Source organism: Dreissena polymorpha, chromosome 13, assembly GCF_020536995.1.
Source record: "Dreissena polymorpha isolate Duluth1 chromosome 13, UMN_Dpol_1.0, whole genome shotgun sequence".
NCBI lineage: Eukaryota > Metazoa > Mollusca > Bivalvia > Myida > Dreissenidae > Dreissena > Dreissena polymorpha.
The window spans coordinates 63,686,143-63,703,163 of record NC_068367.1 but is presented as its reverse complement, the minus strand read 5'-3'; the positions used below and the strand labels follow the sequence as shown (position 1 = coordinate 63,703,163).

The window sequence follows — 17,021 nt, the reverse complement described above, 5'->3', positions numbered from 1 at the left end:
CTGCATGCAATATAGTGATATTGTGTGTCTTTGTACGATTTTGCAGTATGTAGTAGGACCTCCAACATGTAGGCCTATAAGAGAATGGCATGACAAATTTATGTGGACATTGCAGATAACAAAAAAAAAAAAACAAATTTAGACGAACATAAGCATAATATAATATTAGATTTATTACATGTTTGTGCTCATGCCACAATTGGTGAAATTGAGGAAGAAACCTTGAATGTAAATAACACAAGTGAAAGTTTATATCGGAAGAAAGTGTCTCTCAGTTTAAGTAAAGGCGACACAAAAAAAAACAAACAGATACTTAGCCTAATTTGCTAGTTACAAACATGATTTTGATGTCAGTGTATGTTAATACTATCAGATTAAATACTACATGTGTGTACTGTGTTTGTTACAACAATTCGACTTACGGATGATGAAAACATAAACGATTATTTTAGAAGAAGGCATATGGAATTATAAACCAATTGGTTAGTATAATTATACTGTGTTTGGAAAGGTATACAAATGAAGAAAATTAACAATCAAGGTCAATTACAATAACTTAAATGTATAAATTATTCACACTGTATTACTACGTTAACATTATAAATAAAAGGATCGTACAATTATTAGTGCTTATCGGAGGTCTCCTTGTATATAACTCTTGATGTTATAAGAGGTTTTGCGTTTGTTTACCGGCAATAAATATGTGTATTAATTGTTTCTATTTACTCGATAATTTGCACATAATTGCATCCGACCGTTTGACTTGTCAAGGGAAACTGCTTTGCGATTTTTTGTAGAACAGTACATATCAAGAACGAATAGCCGAAGAAAAGTATCACATACATTTGACCACTTGATTTTGTCATGGGCACCTGCTTTGCGAGTATTGGCAGAACAGTACTTTTCAAGAACGAATAGCCGAACGATAGAAGTGCATACATCTATCTGATAGTGTTAATATGTATTTTTATTAAATGATTCTAAAACTGAATCTGGTTAGTGTTTCTTCTTTCGCTTTCATCACCTCCATTATATTATTGCTCAGATTCGAGATCTGTTTTTCTTTCATGACATAAACGTCGTTTGGCAACCAAGATTTTGCGTGGATACGTTTGCTGTTTCAATTCCGTATTTATATTGAAGAATCCATTCAGCATATTTTACATGGTGTATCTTCATTATTACAACTAATGTGATGCTTATACAAACTGATTATGTATGTTACTTTATAAAAGCTATTCATATTAAATGAAACATGTTGGGCATCACAGAATTTAAGAGAAAGGAACAACATAATTAAAAACTGATGGGTAAAAATGGAAGCCGCTTCCTGTAACTCTGCTGTAGCGATATCCCTACCCGAAACCGTTATAATGTGGAATGTTAAAAGGGAAAACAAATCATACGAATACATAGTTGATGGATGAATAATATTGATGAATGAATTATTAATACCGATGGATGTATGATGCTAATATGTTTGACATAGATGATGTAGATGATGAAGATTGGGACGACGACCACGAAACTGATGCAGCTGCTGCAAAACAAATATAATAAAATCATAGTTGCTTAATATTATATAGTTATTTAACAGCGTTGAGCACAATTATGTGACAAAAAAAATGCGCGATCGGTGTCTACACGTGGTCATATCACACTGATGTTAACCTTTATTTCACCAAATAATCGTACACACAAATTGGATTGGGATAATTTTGAAACAAACATGTGGAGATGAACTACTTGTAAGAAAAGTGTGCAAATTGCCGAACACTCGTTGAAAGCTACGTTTCTTTTATTTCAATAATGAACGATGACAGCTTTGTATTTTAGCTGGCGAAACCTAATTTTCCTTCGTGCCTTTAAGCGTCCGTATAAATATTAATTTTATTTAAAAAATTGGGCAAGGATTTGTTTCATGAGTGTTACAGAATAAAAATCCTATTAAATATCTGAATATGTTGCTCAATAATAGTTAATACAATAAGCAAACATGTTGACCAACACTGAGTGTATAGCTGAAAGTGAGTAATCTGGTCTTTATTAACAGTAAGCGCATTATTTCACACATTTTTCATGTATAGGATGTGTAAGTTAAACGGATGTATATATAACAATATGCCAATTATGGCTTACGTGTATATAGATAAAGTCACATACTGATAATCATATCATTAAATAAGTAGGTCTGGTTGTCTCAATTCATCAGAATGTGTATTGTGTCATCAGATCAATCAACTTTGTGCAAGATTCTATCAAAAGGAGTTTGTTTGGTTTACTTATGTGTTTCCGTGCGGGTTTCCAACAGTATTTTAATAATACCTATAAGAAGGAAAATAAAGATGCAAATATTTCGATAACGGCTCTTATCGAGCTTCGAAAACAAGTTTAATAAAGTATTTTTCAATTGCAGTCATGATTGAAGTATCTGATAACGTGAATTGAATTTTGTTTATGACTGATATGAGATTGACTGATAGTCATTTCCTCTTAAAATGATTATGTTTCAAGTTATAGCAACAAAGCCATGCTATTTATGATCGAGTTGAAAACTCCTTGTGTACACCAACACACATACACACACACACAAACACGCACGCACGCACTTACGCACGCACGCACACACGCACGCACGCACGCACGCACGCACGCACGCACGCACGCACGCACGCACGCACGCACGCACGCACGCACGCACACACACACACACACACACACACACACACACACACACACACACACACACACACACACACACACACACACACACACACACACACACACACACACACACACACACACACACACACACACACACACACACACACACACACACACACACACACACACACACACACACACACACACACACACACACACACACGCGCAAGTCATTTTAGTTGAAAAATACGTTAAAAAAAGACTCAATGTTTTCAATGCTTTGATATGATGTTCCCCATCATCATGAAAATGATCATGATAATGAAGATGATCATCATTATCAGCAGCAGCATCAGCGTCAGCAAGCAAAAGCAGCTTCTTTCGCATCAGCAACAGCAGCAGCATCAGCGTCACGAGATTCTAATTATATTGAGATAATCACCATCAATATCATGATCATATCAATATATAGCTCTTAATAGTTGCTGAAATACTTACAATTTGCGTGTGGTATTTTGTTGTAGTGGGAAGCCGACGTACCCAGTGGAAATCCCAAATGTCTGGTTTGGTTACAACCAAGCAAATTCAATGACTCTAGTTTCAATCTTTTAGTTTATATACTCAGAATCGCAATCATTCTATTAAAATGACTGTATCACAGCTACGCACTTCGACAACGTAGTCGTCAGTTATTTGTTTTCTCTTTTCATATGATGGACATCCTTGCGAAGTGTGTCTATCATCGCATTCTAACGTTGGTGATTCTGACGTAGCTCATTGATTGTCTTATCATTATTCCCCATGTGCTTGAGAAGTTCCATCAAAAATGCATCAGCAATTAATTGTCAATTGCTATATGATCACCAATAGGTTGTACTGAAATGGCTTTAAACAGCTTAAGGCACACACTGTAACTAAGAACTGAACCCCCACCATCGTGAATTTTACACACAAGAATTCAAAATGATTCGACCAGCCTTTTACATGTACACAGTGCGAAATGAAACTTATATTTTGACACACAACGTTCCTGAAAAGAGATTCTTTGCTAAGAGACCTCAAACCCAAGATATCCGTATTAAACACAGCTCGAATCCCATTCCTTTTTTTACAACGTGCCCCTGTCCCTTTTATCGTTTTCAGTCAGATTAAATCTACATGTTGTCTGTTTTGAATGCGTAGTTTATCACAAAGTTTATCGCCATATGCATTGTCCTCATTATAATCATCATCTTTACCATTATCGCCATCATTATCATAATTATGCATCCTTATACTTGTAATCAGCATTTTTATGATGATCATTATCTGTATCATCATCAGCATGACTCGAATTTTTATAGTATCCCTCTTAAAAATAATAGGACACAAATGACATATATTTAATTAATATAAATGCTATTGTTCGATTCACAGTCAGAAACATACAACACAATATCGATTGAAGCGAAAGTGTGTACTGATACGGGCCATATTCGATAACAGTTAAGTTCTTAAAGAGCCTTAACCCGAAATAGAAGTATCCGTTTCTGTCAAAAAAAATCCCGAGAAGAAGAAGAAATAACTCCATTGGACGCTCTCCACAGGATACATGTTCTGCGTAGCGATCGCGTCAACCTTGTGTAGAGTACATAGCTAATAGAGGTTGTATCGGCATGGCCGTCACAAAAAATACAAACAAGAATTCTATTGCAAACCAATAAAAATCCGTTTAAATGTCCGTCAAATAACATCATGGTTGACATCAAGACATTTCAAATTGTTGCCGGACTCCAAATGGGAAAGGTAAATATAAGCACTGATATTAATTAGTGATTCTGTAATAGAAACAATACAATGCTTATAATTTTAATAAAACTGATTATAATGCTAATTATGATACTTATATTAATACAACTACAACTAATAATAATAAAAATAATGATGAACTTAGATATTGCCATGTTAAATTATCGATCCACGTCATTGAGACTATCTTGTATGTGTTTATTTTGCTTCATGTCCTATAAATGTGCATCGACTCAATGGCATGTTGAAACGTCTGTATAGCCTTTCTACACTGTTTTTGGCCTTTTTGCTTTTTCAGTTGTATTTGTACATGCCCTAACGTTTTGCAATTATTCATCATGTAACATCAACTGAAGTCATGTCCATCGGAATAACCTCATAGATTTTGTAAAATTAAAAAAAAAACACAATGAAATGGTATCCGCCCGCATAGATCGAGATATTTGGAAAACAATGTTTAGAAACTGAACATTTTTATTTTTTAGCCGAAAGCTTATGTTGACATATTGTTAAATTGTGTGATTAAATGTGATATGACCTGTTTTATCGATCACTGTTCAGATACTTAAATAAACACACGAATGTGACCGTTAACCATTGACAAATGAAATCGGCAGTATGCAATAACGTACAATGCGTGTGATGATAAAACATATTTGCAACAATGATGCATCTCCTACGGACAGAGAAAACAGTGATATCTTTAAGGGACGTTCATAAGAAAATTACAATGTAACACGATCCCTTATATTTTGCAATGTGTTATGAATATTATTATTTGTTGTTGCTATACCCATAAACAAAACTATGCTATTGTATACGGATTGGTCACGATCAATCATGCCTTTTATGTAATATACTGATAATCATATTATCACTTGTTCAATATTAATTGTCTTCCCAATACATGTAAGAACGTGTGTAGAAATCTTCATTATCTGGAAGTACATAAGTATAATATTAAATGTCAACTGCAGTGATATGTCGGTTGGAGGCCAAATGCTTTTATTATGATTCGATCAATGGCATTTAAGCGTATTATCTTGTAGTTGAAACAACAGACTCCAAATGTTCAACAGTTGAAGACATTACTAACCATGCCGACCATAATGTCTCAGTGTGATGCATAATAGATTATCTCATCAACAACAACGACCCATACTTGATGGCAATACATGCGAATTTCTCGAAAGTATACTGGTTGTTGATATAAGTGTCTCGATACCTAAAACTTGGGTAAAATGTTAATCGAGAAAAAGATAAAATATAAGATGTTATTGCTATTACAAATAGTATAATATTTATGTTTTAATTTTACATATATATCAGGTTATGTAATAAAACACAATAACGATACAGAACATTCTCGAACATATTTGGTTTTAATACCCTTTTAAATGTAAATTTCCTCCTGAAAAGTCAAACTCAGATGAGCTCACAACACACATTTGAAAAATAATTTGTGCTCATATGATTTTTTTATTACACTATATTTTTTTATGAATAATGTGTTTGCTTAGGAAAACAAAAATATACGTGCCACGTTTTTTTATTTTATGAATTATGAAGTATAATTTATCGAAAAAAAACTAACATCAAAGTGACCGGGTGCGCCCTGCTCCTTTAATAAACAAAATTGATAAGCCTATTGAAGATTCTCAGACTGCATAAACTCTGAACTGAACGGTGATCCTAGTTTTTGTCCGTCTTCAACTGGACCCAATCTGTATGGCTCTTCTGCAAATCTAAATTACAATAGTATTATAATGGCTTTATTTCGTTTTTTCAATTATTATTATGTAAATTGGTGTTGGAAAAAAATTATTATGTCGTGTTTTTTTTACATTTCCTAATTATGCTTACAAGTTTTACGCGATTTGTTTATGAATTTAAAAGTGGTAAGTGCGCCATAACTAAAATATAAAAATCTTATTGGAACTTAAGGCTGTATTAAGTAAATTTATTATGTGACTTCATTCTGATATATGGTGATGTTTCGGACATTCACATAGATGTGACTCATAACAGTATAGTATATATGTTTATGATATTATATGATTTTATTTTCCGTGAATTAGAAACATACTCCCATTAACAGATATTGGGTCTACATGGTAAAAAGTCTATTCGGTACTTGTGGTTTAAACGATGCGTGGCTGAATCAAGGGGTAGGGGATGTAGACCTTTTTTTGAAACAAATAGAGAACAGATATGTTTATACAAAATTGGAAAACCGTATTGAGTGAATCAACTATATCTCTCATAAAAGACATCAGTATATCAATGCGACCTAATTAACGATCTGTAATTCGAATTTAAAATTTACCACCCAGCGCCTTAGATGTAACTATTTTGCGCTCAACCGCAATTTATAACAAATTCTTATTAAAGATCGCCCGAATAGAAACGATATTTTGTATTGTGCATACTTTGGTAAGTGGATATGTTGTAATTTACGTGCATTACATTATGATAAAAAAAGTCCTTATCCTTAAAAATTGTCATGCTGTTCACCCTTTAGGATTAATTGGATGGAAACATATTGAGTAAAATCTTCTATGTACATTTAAAAATAACGATTTATGAAGCAATTAGAATTTCGGAACATCAGTCTCGCTATTATTTGCACAGTCGCATGCATAGGCAATGTTTGTACATTGGTAATTTGTGTCACTAACAGTTGTCTGTGTAACAAAATAAAATATTATGATCGCGTTGCCTTTACTTATTATACACCCCAGGCGTTAACTTATTTTCTGAACATTTGTGCCACTGGGTTATGTGCCCTTGAACTTTGGCAAAGATTCAACAAATCAACGCGAAGCTTTTGGATTTTGTGATATGATCAATGTGATATAGCGAACTGCAAAATATTGATATACATTTTTCCCATTTGTTCCTTTTTGCATTTGGACTAGTTTGTGTTGTCCCGCATAATGATTGAACCAAGCAGTTTTAGAAATATAAAAAATGTATTAATACGAAATTTCTGGCAGTAACCAACAACCCTTACAGCAAACTAAATGAAAATCGTAGTATATTCAAGACGTCTTTTATTCGGAACCACATTATATTAATAGTGTACTTGCAAAACCATCCCGGATATCCTCGACCTTTAATAGAATTGCTCTAGGACCGAATAAACTTGGGATCAAACTGAGTTGGATTTCCTTAATTGTGGAAAAGGATGTAACCATACCAAAATAACTTAGGTACTTCATCCAGTCGGTCAAAAAACAACGTTTCACCATCAATTAATGTTAATTCATTCTTTGGGACAACGTTTTTTTTTTCTGTTGAAAAGCTGATAGGCACAAAACTATTATGATGCCTTTTCAACAAATATTTAATTTTCAATCATAAGAACATAAAACCAAGTACACCAAATCAAACAAACAACAAAACAAAGTAAATTAATACTAAGACACACAATTATTACATATATATTTAATTACTTCTAACAGATTTAGATGAAACTTTGCCATCATGAGTGGGAAGATTTGTGATTTACTTTTATTTACTAGCATAAGTTGATGCACTTTGTACTGGTAACCAGCTATCGCAGCAAAGTATGAATTGGTTAACTAACAGGGATAAATTGAATTTAATAATGTTTGAAACAGCGACATTTCCAACCAAACAAAATATATCAATTTCAGGATTGTTCCTGTTTAGTATTTTAGATGCTTTTATATCAATATCTTCAGAAATCTAGACAATCACCTTTTAAACAATCGATGAACATTGCTTGAAAAGCACTAAATTGTATTAACGGTATCCTCGGCGTAAACCACTTTTTCCCATGAATCGCAATTCAGCGTTCTGTTTACGTGCTTCATCTGGTTCAGACGACACCAGGACCACCCCTGGACCCAAAAGAACGCAACGCACGAGGGCCCAGCATCCACGCCTTTCATTTGGCATGTCTCTTTGCTTGGTATCTGAAATTTAACAAATATTATAGAATTCCACCTTTCAGCTAGAAGATGACAAAAAAAGACGTAGCATTCCTGCTTGATCTTGAGTTTGACGATGGTATGAAGAAACATGTTCATATTCACGAAAACGCACTTAAATGTTGCTCGATTTGCAACTGGATTTATTCATAGTTGAACGAAAACATACGTATAGACGTTAAACAAATTAGATGTGTTGGATGTAGTTAACTCGTACCATATTCATATAATTACAACCTCTGTCGTTTTCACATTAAAGCTGCAAACATATCGGATAATCCGACAACGTGGCATGTGTTTCATTTCACATGAACTCGATGCGTATGCACACAAACTGTTGGTATCGGGACGAATAAAATTTATCCGGTGAGGCTTAGACAATGCTAATAAGGCAAAATATACCAATCCCTTTTTTTGTTTTCGTTACAAATCGGATACACACATTTATTCCCGGCACTAATTTAAAACACGTCTACTTAGCAAATATTTCAAACAATAAAACGTTTCGACTGTAATATGACGTAAAGAAAATATCGTAAAAACACAAGTAAATTGTAATCAACATTAAGTATATATCGAAGAAACAAAAGTGAAATCCAATCAACACATGATATTATAACAAATAGACGTTTTTTTCTTTTCATAAAACCTGATGGTAAGCGATGTTTTTCTACACAATGCAGATTCTACATAAAAGGAGTAACCATTTATACCTTTATACAAATTTCGTATCAATTTTTAATAAATCAATTAAGATTATAACCACACAATTATATTTAGTTAATTTGTGTACAATATTAAACACAGTATCTTAGGAGTTACATGCATCGTCGGAAAAAATTCAAACAAATTAAACACAATCCAGGATAAATCTCACTGGTTTGATCCGAGTTATATAAAATTCGGACGCTGTAATTTCAGCTCATATTCACTAAATCCATGGAAAACCACATCAAAACCTTTCATATGAATTAAAATGCATTTAAATTAAAACACACTCGCATATTACTTAGACTATTTTTTAGCTACTCAATAACGTATGCGTATGAGTAATTGAAATTGACTGGAACCTCTTAAACATATTCCGAGTTTAAGATGTATTTGATGAAAACAGTACCTTAGAATTTACATAAAAAATAAATTATTCTTTAAATTTCATATTTGATACTTCGTATTATAGAGTTAAATATGACTTTAGAAGACGACAATTTACTAGTTTTTGTGTATCTTGCCATAGCAAATATTTTATGACAACGATGTTGCCAACGTACCCTGTAAGCATCGGACACCGTTATCCCGTAAGTCCTGTCCAAGCAAGCCGTCTCGTAACTAAACTTTCTGGTCGTAATGGTCCTCCTCGTTGTCAACTGGCACACTATGCAAGAGACGCAGACGAACAAAATAACGGATACTGTAATCGGCATGTTAACCATCTAGAAGGCGAGGGTAACGTACTACGTAGTTAACCGGTATTGTCCAAGGCTCTTTCATGCTTCGTTTCATTTAACAATCTACAGTGGAACTGTTGCAAAAGGCCCATCATATAAACGATGAAAATAATGAGATCACAATCTACTTGCAAGATTGGGCACCGTGTAAGAATGAATCACCTATTACGATCAGCATGGCTCCTTACGTGTTTTTTTTTTTGGGGGGGGGGGGGGTGGGGGGAGAGGAGGAAAAGACACGCCGTATGGGAAGAAGACGTGGATATTATCAGTTGTTTTTCCAGGTATTGTATTTTTCCAAATTGAAATGATCATACTCTTGACATCTAAATTGTTTCCCAGTGTACCGCTATTTCATGTAGATCTAGCCAATCTAGTCAATCCAAATAGATATACTTTGTTTCCCATTGAACGTCACCTAACATAATAGAATGCTAAAGTTGTATTAGTGCTGCCAATGTTAACAGAAATAACAGCACAAAAGGATAATACAAAAAATTGTTTAAATAGTTTTGAATGGTAAAGTGCAAGGTGAATAATATATATTTTCAAATGCTTTCGATTTAGGACAAATACATGTTACATTTTACAACTGAACGATGATATGTTTAGTGATTTAGCTCTGAACAAGAGCTATAACAAAACACCTTATATGAAACCTTTTTTGATTGAAGAAAATAAAATACACTGAAATAATATTAATAACTATGACTATTTACTAACAAATAAAACAACATATTTAATGTTCCGGAAATAGCGCACAAGATTAGGTTTATGGTTACAAAATAATAACCTTCCAATGATCTTATAACGCCGCTATTTTGTTTTACTTTAAATGTTAAGTTACAGTAAGAAGGCGAATATTATGCATCACGATTAAAGAAACTACTTGAACGCTTTGAAATGTTCCTTTTTAGACCCTAGTTGTATCCTAAAATGAAACTCGAATACCATTATAGAGAAGCTTTTATATCTGTTACGTACATGTGTATGATTTGCTGAGTAAAGGATATATATGAGTTTCAGAGCTTATTTTATTGATTAGTTCTTCAAGGTGGTGGTGATCGTGAGCCGGGAAGAGGAACGCGCCATCAAGAAAGCGTTCGCTTGTATGATCCGTTAAAGAAAATTCTTTAGTCGAAACGTGTTTTATTTTATTCATTTTATAGATTTTAACAGTAGTTCAAAAGATGGACAAAATCTGAACAGCAAAACACGAACGTTTTTCATAGAAATTAATTAATTTGTAGCAAAGTGATAGTTGTAACTTATATGGTATTTTAAATAATGGACAATAATTTGCGTTGTTTTTTCTGTTCTTATAATGTAATCGTGTAAAGAGTCTGAAATAATTTTAAAATTGTTATAAGCAAAATTTCATTATCCTATTAACGAAGCACATAATATAATCATGCAAATACAATTTTTAAAGAACACAGGTTGTGAACCCATGTTTTAAGGCATAACAACCTTTGCTCTGAACTTTATAACAATCTTAAGTGTGATATTAAGGAGTGTCGCAACCTTTATTTGCAAATCACTGGTTGGATGCAAGACGTGCGTGGTACGAGAGGCCACCAGGACGGTAAACGGCGTGCCGTGACAGGGCTTCACGAGGCTCTAAAGACAATCGCTCATCATTCTAATTGAATTTATATGTACAACAATAATTGTTCATTTGTTACACAGATATGAATACAATTTAATTAATAATTCGATTGTTTTAATTATTTGAAGAGAAAAGCTACGCTCAACAAAGTTATTTTATTGTGCCATAATTATCGAAATGCATATTATATATTTACTAAAATACGATAATTTTAAACAAAAGCAGACATGTACATGTACATTTGTATCATAATTTGATGTGACTAGATCTATTCGTTTTTTTCATTAGACTGGCCAACAATAGCTGGCCCAAGACTCGAATATTCTTCTTTTACAGTTGTATATATTTATGTAGTAAAAATAATAATATCCAAGGGTGAATACTGCGCAAAAAGATTAATCATTACTCCCGAATACAGCAGCGCAGCTCCACTCGTTTTTCGTTTTTCGATTTACCAAACCAAGAACGGTAAACGGGACCAAATACTTCGTTTCAATTATCAAATATTGATTTTCATAAAATTAAAATTGAAACGAAATATAAATAGGGAAATACGTTTCGTGTTTCGTTTCATAATTTGTACAACAGAAATCAAATGGAAAAAATGAAAAGTCAAATCGGTTTTCATATTTTGTTTTTGTTTCGATAATAAGGAAATCGGAATATGAACTAATATGCGCTGATTTCCGTTTTTTGTTTAGTCGAATCCAAAACGAAAAACGAAAATACAGTTGATACACGTACCAGATTGCAGCCTACTTCTGCTGTTGCTACGTTAATGTATGATATTAGTTTAAACTCGATCGGTTTCCTGCCGTCATTGGAATGAATCACCATTTAATAATAAAATAATTATTCATAACATTTTGCCAAAATATTTAAGATTTTTAGTAAACATCCTATCACAATAAATCGATTTTTTTTTAAAGTATGTAAACCGGCGTTTAGCGAAAAATGAATTTAGCCATTTATACAAGACGTTGAAAAAAATGCATGTGCATATGATATTTACCTTTGATCTCTTGATCTACAAATCAACATAAGTATCCTTACCCTCAAGACATAATCAGCATACTATTTTGTATCGTCCCTTGTTAAATTGCTCGCACTAAATTGTATATTCGTGGTACACGCTGATGACCTCTGAATTGTTGAATTGTTGACCTCACAAATCCGTATTCTTCTTCCTGTCTTAAGAGGCAAACATCGTACTTATTTGTCGATATATAAGTTTTAGGCTCAAGTGAGTGCAGTTTCTGCCGTTTTAATAATTCAACGGTATTTTAAGTAATGAACTTCTACAAATCTTATCCAACACCGGTCAATTCACATCTCTCTCTCTCTCTCTCTCTCTCTCTCTCTCTCTCTCTCCTCTCTCTCTCTCTCATCTCTCTCTCTCTCTCTCTCTCTCTATATATATATATATATATATATATATATATATATATATATATATATATATTCCTCTCTCTCTCTCTCTCTCTCTCTCTCTCTATATATATATATATATATATATATATATATATATATATATATATATATATATATATATATATATATATATATATATATATATATATATATATATATATATTCAGTGATTTTCATGTTACGCTTTTAATACAGAAAATGATCAGAATGGTTTAGGCATCTCTATGGGAACAATGTTTTTGTCACCAATTGTACACGAATACTTATCTACGATTTAAAGTAATGAACAGTAACTATTTATAAAAAACACATCTATGTATACAAGATATGAGCAATGCGACGCGATAGAAATACTGAGGTCGTCAAAGATATTATTAAGACCGATATAAATTTATTTATGTATATCGGTTCGTTTGTAAAACCAGTATTATCTACACTGTTATTTTTTTCACAGCATGCTATAATTAAAACTTACATATTTTCCATCTGAACTGATTTTATAGTAGTTAATTCTCGACAGGGTAATTACATCTGAGGAATTACATTATCTATAACACATGTAGTTAAAGCATTATAAATGAATATATTAATTAGTGTGGTCGCTTTCAGATGAAAGAAACTGGTAAGACAGAAGGCTTTAATAGGTGTATGTTAATTCTGTTTTCTGTCAAAAGTCGCCTATGGCCCTTGATCACGCGCTAACTCTGACCTTGTTCTTGTATCATCAAAGAAATCAAGATATAACTTCAAGTGCGATAAACGACTTAAATATATAACTTTAACCTTTGTACATTTAAATCCCACGATAATACCGTGCAAGTATGTGCCCATGAAGCAAAATGATCATATTCAATCATTTCTAAAACCGTGTTTTGAATACCATTCTTCTGAACGCTTTGCCGTGATAACACTCATTCAGACGCTCATTAACAATATGACTCTTCCGACTTTATACAACTTATCATTTTTCATAACTATTCCTCTGTTGTTCTTTTCTTTTCTGTCTAAAAAAATAAATATATATTAGCATATCTTGTATAACATGTCTGAACTTTATTGCTTTGTACAATCACTATGTTGTATGATCATATACATGTTTACATTGTATGTATGATATTGAATAAAAAAAACACAAACTATATGACTCATGGGGAAATTAAAACCGCGACGTTTTCAATATTAAACGCTTCCCGGCTAGCGTGTCTGGTACACGCGCTTCTCACCCAGGCACACCGGTTTCTCTCCCCGATCCCCACAACACAAGGCCACTCCAAAGTTCAATACTTTTTATTAAACAATAAATGCATGTGGCTGGATATCGATTCTATAATTCTTCCCAAATAAAGTTCGATTTTTTTCAGAAATATACACAATCAAAACGATGATAGCGTAGAAAGGCTGTCGACAGTACTTTTTGTGTATTTTTTCCCCATACCATCATCACATCTCTGCAATAATTGATGCTATCCAACTATTATTATATGATAGTTTTAAAATTCGCTCAATGTTATTGAGTGGTTAGTATTTCAAATTTTGAAATGCTGGCACATAAATTATTTTAATGATGGAGTTGGAACGCAAAGTTCAGCCTTTGGGCTACATATTTCGCGCAGTTGCTTTGTTGTTGACTAAATTAAATAAGTAGATCATGTTTTTGTGCTGAAATATCATTTTGATATTGACATGAAATATATGAAGTTTGAATATGTAATGATTATTGTTGTGAATCCATTAATAAACACCGGAGATTTTAACAAGCCATAGCAAATAAAAAAAATATGTTTTGTTATGTATTCCATATTTAAACTCAATAACAAATGGGATAGAGAAATTCGCCAGAGGTTAATATTTTGAACATATCATTTTACACAAGAATACTTGGAATTAATAATATACTCACTTTCCACTTCAGTTCCTAAAATACTCACCATATGCAACATTTTTCAGGGAAATGTGCTTGTGTAGTTTTCAAATATTGGTTTCATTGATAGCATTAAGATGGGAAAAATGCTTGTTGCCTATATGTTATGTGTCAGAAAGAGAAAAGTCTTCATAAAAGTTAAGTATGGGATCATCCACTTGCGAAAGCCATGTTTTTATGGAAGCAAAGTTACAATTAATTAGCACAGCTATTTTCACTAAATGCAAGCTTCCTACTTTTGAAGTTTCATGTTGATACCTCTTTTAACTTGCGAGATATGCCCTTGACAAACGTGTAACGCGAAAATCAACTATTCGTTGTAGGAATGTGTTTTTTTAATTTTGTATTGCAGCTTTGAAGACTTTGTTCTAAGAGGATACTGTGCAATGCACTTATCATTGTATTTATTTATTTATGTTTTACAAATGTCAACCGAGAAAACTACACTGATTACGCGAATATTTTTGATAAATTCTGAGTTTGTAAAGCGTATTAAGAACGCATGGTATAAATAAAGTTCAGAATTCGATCTCGTGTTTTACATGTAAACTACTAATAGAAAGAAACGTTTTCTGCTCGGGTTATTATTGACATGTTTATAATAATGTCTTCAAAGAAAGACAGTTGGTTTATCTCCGCGGTATACTATATTGAATTGACTATTCCAGCGTTGAAAGAAACGCTGCACATAATTTATGTTTTACATATCAAATAGTCAAATAGTTAACGTGTTAATGAACTTTGCTTCCGATTGTTTTCGGTTGATTTAGGTCTCGTTTGTTTGTCTGACATAACTAAATGTCATGTTTTTCTGGCAAAACTTAATGTCATGTTTGACTTAAAAAAAGCTACAGCCGTGCCTAGGTTCTCTTCTTTCACATGCGATGTACAAACGCAGTGCAGCAGGACAGGACATCGCCAGGATCTTGCACTGTCTCCTGTCAACCAGCCAACACGAAAGTACAGCATTGAAACGAAAAAAGGAATCAGTATTTTCAGTTTTTATTTGCACTTTGAACAGTAACACTCCTGACAATTAACGCGGAAACTACCTAATAATTATTTCGTTGGTGCAAATGTAAAATGTCTGTAGATCGAATCTATGATCGAATTTCGCAGATAAAGCTTGATTTTCTCTAATACGTACAACAATTAACAATCATTCATGACTGCTTACCAAAAATTTATTTTTAATCACTTTAATTATAACCGCTTAATTGGCATATTGAAAAGTAATAATTTATTCAAAAAACGTATTTACCTTCACGTGTTGAGCTTCAACAAAATGTCCCATTATACGGGAACATGGAGTGAAGTCAATATTTGATCTTTAAAAATAAGAAACATAATAATTATGGAAGCTTACCGTAGCTCTTCGTTAATAATTAATATTGGAAAGTACCACATGTAATGGTCGTGTGGAATAAAAGAACGCAACATTTATGTTACAAACTTAATATCAACAAGTCGAGTGATATTTGATATTTTCGTTAGTACAGTCATATACTTTACAACCGACCCTTTATTCAAATTGTCCCTTGACTTCCGCTAACGATGTAAACGGCCATATACGCCATCAATATTATATCAACTTTATAAATGAATAGCTTTTACAACTGTCAGTAATTATTTACTAAATATTGCTTCAACAACAAATATTTACACTAAGCTTTACATATTGTTGTAACTCCGCCCATAAAGTGTATTGCTTAATTTCACCAGAGGTGATGTTTCTTTGTCAAAATAAAATAATGTCCCCACACTGATCCTGCCTTTTTCTAACCGTTCAAACGCGCGGTTGCACTTTGCTGAAAAAATACTTATTCGTTTTATATAATCATGATACCTATAGAAAGCTCTCATGAATGAGCGGGCTCTCCACTTTATCCCATTGAAATGTGTGACATATTAAAAAAGTTATCCTTAAAATCTTACCTTCGTCGCGCTTTTGTTGACATTTTACTCCCCACACAGATCTTAAAAAGTCACGTGGTATAGGCACCGTGTCTTATATAAGGGAGAAAAGTACGAGCAAAAAGCCACTAATGAGTTACCTCCCCAAGACAGCAGCACAAGTAAATTTATATAAATAAACATGTTAATTTAAAGATCTTTGCACAACGCCACTCGTTTTTTGATTTTCGTTTACCGTAATATCACACCAAGAATGGTACACGGGACCAAACAAACCGTTTTAAGTGTTA

General features: G+C 33.0%; 1 protein-coding gene across 1 annotated transcript in view; it reads right to left on the bottom strand.

The window, feature by feature from the left end:
• Window positions 1-3,773, bottom strand: part of LOC127855759 (uncharacterized) — a 50,371-nt gene extending 46,598 nt beyond the window's left edge. Inside the window, exon 1 of the mRNA XM_052391562.1 lies at window positions 3,163-3,773. The gene's annotated coding sequence lies outside the window, so the exon portion shown is untranslated. The remainder of the gene's footprint in view (window positions 1-3,162) is intronic.
• Between the last annotated feature and the right edge of the window lie 13,248 nt (window positions 3,774-17,021).